Here is a 5,861-nt window from a genome sequence, read left to right as displayed (position 1 = left end):
CCCCCCCCGCCGGGACGCCCAGGTTCTGTGGCTGCCCCGGCGGTGGGGAGCTGGGGGCCGGGCAGGGCGGTTAACGGGGCAGGTCTCCTTGCAGGGGCCACGAAAAGGTCTCGACTGTTTAGACATGGGTCCGTCCACATTGTGCGTGTGCTACCTGTGTGCCTCGTGCGCTTTCCAGTGGTGAATTTGGGCACCAACAGGCAGTGTGGTGGCTAAGGCCCTGGATTCCCTCCGAGGTTGGAGTCCCGGATCCCGAGGCTTAAACTCACGCAGGGCTTGTGAGGAGAGGAGAATGGAGAAGGGACTGGCGTGGCCATCACTCCGGGGGCGATTTTTTTCCCTCTCTCATTCTCTCTGTCTCTGGAGAGAGCACACAGTCTCTCTCAAAAATCTCTCCAAAAAAAGCAGGGTTTTAGGTCAGATGGTGGGTTTTGTGTAACGCCAAGTGCTGTGTTGAGTGTGGCATCGCATGGAGAGAGGACAGGCTGGAGGAGGGTGGGGAGGGGCTAGCAGGGCCTCCTGACAAGGTGACAAGCAGGGAGGGTGGGAGGAGCAGTGTGCAGGGCAGCGAGGGCCCAGGCCCCAAGGATGGGAGAGCAGGCTGGGATGGGGGAAGAGGACGGCGGGCGCAGGGTGAGGACCTGGAGGAAGCAGGGCCGGCCCTGGAGGCCTGCCAGGCTCTGCTGGCCCCTTGGTAGTGGGATCGGTGAGAGCGGGGGTGGCATGGGGCTGGGGTCTGACTCGGGAGCCTCTTAGAGGCTCAGCGTCCCCAACCTGGCACCGCGTGGGTCCCTCTGAGGCGCCGTCCCGCAGGCCAGCCTCGTCCCGCAGGCCAGCCTCGGCCGCAACCCAGCTGCACTCAGGTCTCCACTCCCGTCCTCCCTCCTCCAACCCCACCTGCCTGCCCACCTGGCCCTGGGCGTGCCCCTCCCCCACTGTAGCTTACTGTGGGTGGGGCTCACCTGCTGAGGTCTTGGCCTACAGATGACACTCAGCAGCCCCCATAAACCTGCACAGTAGGTTCTGTGTCCCTTTACAACATACAAGGAGGCTCAGAGAGGGTCAGTGGCTTGTTCGAGGCTGCACAGCAATGAGCAGATGTCACCCCAGGCAGAGTTCAGAAGCCATGCTCTTCAGGCTGCAGTCCTGCCTGGGGCCCTCCTCCTCCTCTGCAGGCCCAGGTCTCTGCCGGCAGCATTCCAGGCACGCCCACCCAGGCTTGCTCAGTCCACGGTGGCCCCAGAGAGTGGGAGCGGTCCCTGGGGCTGTGAGCCTGAGAAAACCCAAGTCAGGCAAACTGCCTCCCGCGTCTCCACTCACCCACTTCCGCCTCCTCCTGGGCCACAGGGACCCCCAGCTCGGCAGGAGGATCTTTGACCTTTCTCTGTGGAACACTTCAGACCTACAGAGAAGCAGACGCGGGTGGTCGCACCGTCCCAGGCTCCCAGGCGGCCCTCCACCCGCTGTGTTTAGTCTGAAGTAAATCCTGGCAGCTCTTCAGCCCACCGGCCTGGTGGTCGGTCTGTCTCTGTCATTTAACCAGGCCTCCCACTTCTGTTTTTAGTTTTTTTGGGGGGAGAGGTTTTTGCTATAGGGCGCATGCGCTCGCCAGACAGACAGAAATAGAGAGACAGAGAGTGAGAAATCACCCCCCCCCCAAGGGGGATGGCCACGCTGCAATTCCTTCTCTTCCATTCTCCTCTCAGGATCTTGGGCACGCACGCACAGGTGCCTGGCATGAGTTTAAGCCACCGGATCCGGGACTCGAACCGCAGTCGACTACGGGGGAGTCCAGCGATATAGCCATTACGCTAACTGCTGGTCCCCCGAGGGCTCCCACTTCTGGAGGCTTTCTTTGGGACACTTGGAGCATAAATAGCTTCCTTGGCATCAAAGGTGGCTCCGGACAGGTGCCGCGGGGCTACGTGATACCTGTAACTATGGTAACACAAGCGCAGCGTCCGACTCACCGGTGCCTGGCTCAGTGGCACTGGGGACAGTCACAGGTTTTTGCAGCCCTCGGCCCCATCTAGTTCCGGACGCCAACTGCAGTAACGTGGTGATTGCAGTGGTGACTGCACGCAGTCGTGGGTGCAGTGTGATTTCGCAGTACAAGATGCACCACAGTGCCAGCAGGTGGCATGCTGGTTGAGGCTGCCGGATCCCACGGGGTGGGCTGCATGTTCGAGTCCTGGACCTGGTGGCTTGAAAACACACTGGGCACATGTGTGTGTGTGTGCCCAAAGTCCCAAGAGGAGCGTGGAGAAGGGATTACGGTGTAGCCATCCCTGGGGGATGCTTTCTCGTTTTCTCTCTGTCTCTCTCTCTGGTGAATGCACACACCACTATAGCAAAAGAAAATTTTTTTTGAAGAGATTTTTGCTATAGAGCACATGCGCTTGCCAGAAAGACAGAGAGAGACAGAAAGCAAGAAATCACCCCCGGTGGGGGGGTGGCCATGCCGCAACCCCTTCTCTTTCATTCTCCTCTTGGGATCTTGGGCACACACACACATGTGCCCGGCATGAGTTTAAGCCACCGGGTCTGGGACTCGAACCACAGTCGACTACATGGGGAGTCCAGCGACATAGCCATTATGCCATCTGCTGGTCCCGCAAAATATTTTTTAATTAAATAAAAAAATTTTAGAGACCACTCTGTGATGATTAGATCAGAATCCTGAGTGTACCTGTCACCTCGACTGTCGTTCTGCACTCTGGGGACATTCAAGATCCTCTTTTTTAGTTTTTATTTATTTATTTATTTTTTGGAGAGGTTTTTGCTATAGGGTTAGTTTTTCTGTTAAAACATTTTGTCACTCCGGCAGGAGACCCTGAACCCACTAAGCAGTCACCCCGCCCCGGGAACCTGCCTGTTCTGGATAACCCACAGGAACAGAACCATGGTGAGACAGTGCCCTGAATAAACTCTCCAGGACAGGTGTCCGCGTCAGGACAGAGGTTTGCAAAGGGAGCCCGCTAGTGTGACCGCAGCTCCCGCAGCTGGGAGCCAGGCAGCTCTGAGCGAGCGACGGTGCACTCCCTCCTCCAGTGGCCTGGTCGACCTCCCCCTGCAGACCGCCAGTGCGGAGTCAGGCAGCCCTCCTGCCAGGCTCAGCGTGAGGTTTCTGGAGCAGCCCAGACGACAGCAGGCACTCGCGTGTCACATGTCCGCGGCTCCTGGGCTCCGCTGGCAGCGGCCGGCCCACGCCAGGCCTCTCCTTGGTTGGCAGATGCGCTTCTCCAAGGTCGTCCCTCTGTGCCAATCGCCTCTTCCCACAAGGACAGCCACCGCATTGAGGGGTGGCTCTCCCCATCCTGCTGTCATTGCCCCTTTGAGGGCCTGTCTCCAGTGGCCACCTTCTGCGGTGCTGGGCTTGCACCTTCAGCACAGGAACCTGGGTGGGGAGTGTCCAGCCCTAACAGCTGTGAGATCTGCTGGTGATGTCACGGAATGCTAGCCACAGGTCGACAGGTCGGGGGACCCACCAGGGCTCTGAGACACTGCCAGGCGGCCCAGATGCAGGCCCTCATAGCCAGCGCCCCCTTCTGGAGAACGTCTGTTTAGAGCGCCGCTTGCTGAAGACATGTTTAGTGTTTATGCCTGTTCATTTAAATTGGGGTGCATGCACTCACAGACAGAGAGCACCCCGTGGGCATGGCCACCCCACACCCCCATGTCTTCGTCCCATCAGGATTTGGGCCACCCACATGCGCTCGGAATGGTTTTCAAGCCACAAAACACAGTCAGCCATGTGGGACCTGCTCCCCTCGACGGCTGCACTGTGGGGCCGTTTGGTTTTTATTTTGTTTTTATTTGTTTGTTTTAGTTTTAGTTTTGCTACAGGGCATGTGCTTACCAGAGAGACAGAGAAAGTGAGAAAGCCAGCCACAGGTCTGGGACTGGAACTGTGATTGGCCATGTGGGAGTCCAGCACCTTAGGCACCACGCCACCTGTCGGCCCCATTTCTCGTGCTGGAATACAGCCCTGGGCAGGGCCTGCAGTGCACAGGCCTCAGGAGTCCAGAGCTCCCCAGGAATGGAGTCGAGAAGACCGAATAGTTGGGCTCAGGGAAAGGAGCCAGGGCTCGACTAGCATGGGGAAGGGGCTGGGCAGGGCGAGGGGAGGGAAGGGACACTCCCCTGAGGTGGCAGACAGGAGAGCCCTGCAGTCCCCAGCTAACACCCATCTCTCTGCAGGCAGTTCACCAAGATCGAAGCTGCCACTCAGCGCCTGGCCCTGTCCATCCTGTCCCAGGAGGCACCGTCCCGGAGACTGCTGCCCCCCAGGCCACCCCCGCCACCTCCATCCCCCTTTCTGGGTGTGGCCTGTGCTGTGGCCCCCACGGAGGCACCCCATGCCAGCCCCGGCCTGAGCCTCAGCCTTGCTGCCCTGGACGCCTCCACCCTTGACCTCTTTGATGACATTGCACTCACCCGAGAGTGTCCCTCGGTCCCACCTGACCTGTCCCCGGGGCCTCCAACAGCTGATGCTTCCCCGCTGGCATCAGATCTGTCCCGCCCTGCTCTGGGCCAGCAGGGCCCCAGGGAGCCAAGCCTGGGGCAGGCCTCACCTTGCTGTGGCCCCCTGCCCCCTACCCAGCATGCCCTAGGAGGAGCTGCGGAGCTGGAGGTTCCTGATTGGGGCTGGGTGGACAGGTGGGAGGTGCCTTGTGCCTGGGATTCTTGGGGGATCCCTGAGAACTGGGGAACCTGCTTCCCTTGACATCCACTCACAGCCCAGAAGGGACCTCAGGGCAACCAAGAGGTCCCTCCCCAGGTGACCCCCAGCCCTCCGCTCCCTTCCCGCAACCCCTAGGAGAATGAACCAAGTGCAGACTCCCACCCAAAACCACAGGCTGTGGAGCGTCTCCGATCCAGAACCCCACCTCTGCCTCTTCAGGGGCCCACTCGCTGTGGCCTGCCGTCTTCCCTCCTGCCAGCCCTGCTTTGGCGTCTGCCACTCCCTCTCAACCTGGCTGATGTCTGGTCTTGCCTCATTTCACAGAGTCGCACTGAGCTCCACTGAGCACCTGCTGTGGGCAGGCCCAGGCAGCGACTGAGGACACGGGGTGAGCACGGCACATATATGTTGGGGTAGGGGGCTGGCAAGAAGCAAGTGCACCGAAACCTTTCACACAGCGAGGTACCTTCCCAATTGCGGGCTGGAATTCGTGCTGGGAAAAAAACAAAACGGCGACCTGAGCTAGCGGCTGCATGGTGTGGGGCGGGGAGGGGTCAGGGAAGGCCTTCCAGACCCAGAAGGAGCTGGACCTACAAGACCTGCAGTTCCAGGCAGAGGGACCCACCACCGGGCAAAGGCCCTGAGACGGGTCACCGGGGGCTAAGGGCGAAGTAAGCCAGGCCCGCAAGGCAGGCCTCATAAAGGGTATAGATTTATTCCGGCACATGGGAAATTCTCTCAACCTCCATTTCCAAGCTGCCATACCGACTTCACAACCTCCCTGCCTGCCATGTTCTCTCTGCACCCTGGGTCCCCCACCTGTACTGCTCCGGCCTCCTCACCTTGTTTGTAATATGTGGACACTGCGCTTGTATCTGGACAGAAGGTTCAGGATTTGCGGACCAGCAGGTGGTGTGGTGGTTAAGACGCCGGACTGCCATCTGGCTGGCAGTAGTTCAAGTCCTGGACCTGGTGGCTTGCTTTCTCACATTCCCTTTTTCTCTGTCTCCTTGGTCAAATTTTTAAAATAACAATAATAAAGTTAATAATTAAAAAAAAAAAAAAAGAAAGAAGGAAAGCTCAGGATTCGAGCCCCAGCCTTGCCTCTACTCTGGGCACGACCCCTCTCTGCGGCCTCTCTGATGCCCTTTACACAACGCCACCAGCCGATTCCCAC

The sequence above is a fragment of the Tupaia chinensis genome, unplaced genomic scaffold, assembly GCF_000334495.1.
Source record: "Tupaia chinensis unplaced genomic scaffold, TupChi_1.0 Scaffold000286_1, whole genome shotgun sequence".
NCBI lineage: Eukaryota > Metazoa > Chordata > Mammalia > Scandentia > Tupaiidae > Tupaia > Tupaia belangeri.
Note: the sequence above shows the minus strand (reverse complement) of the source record.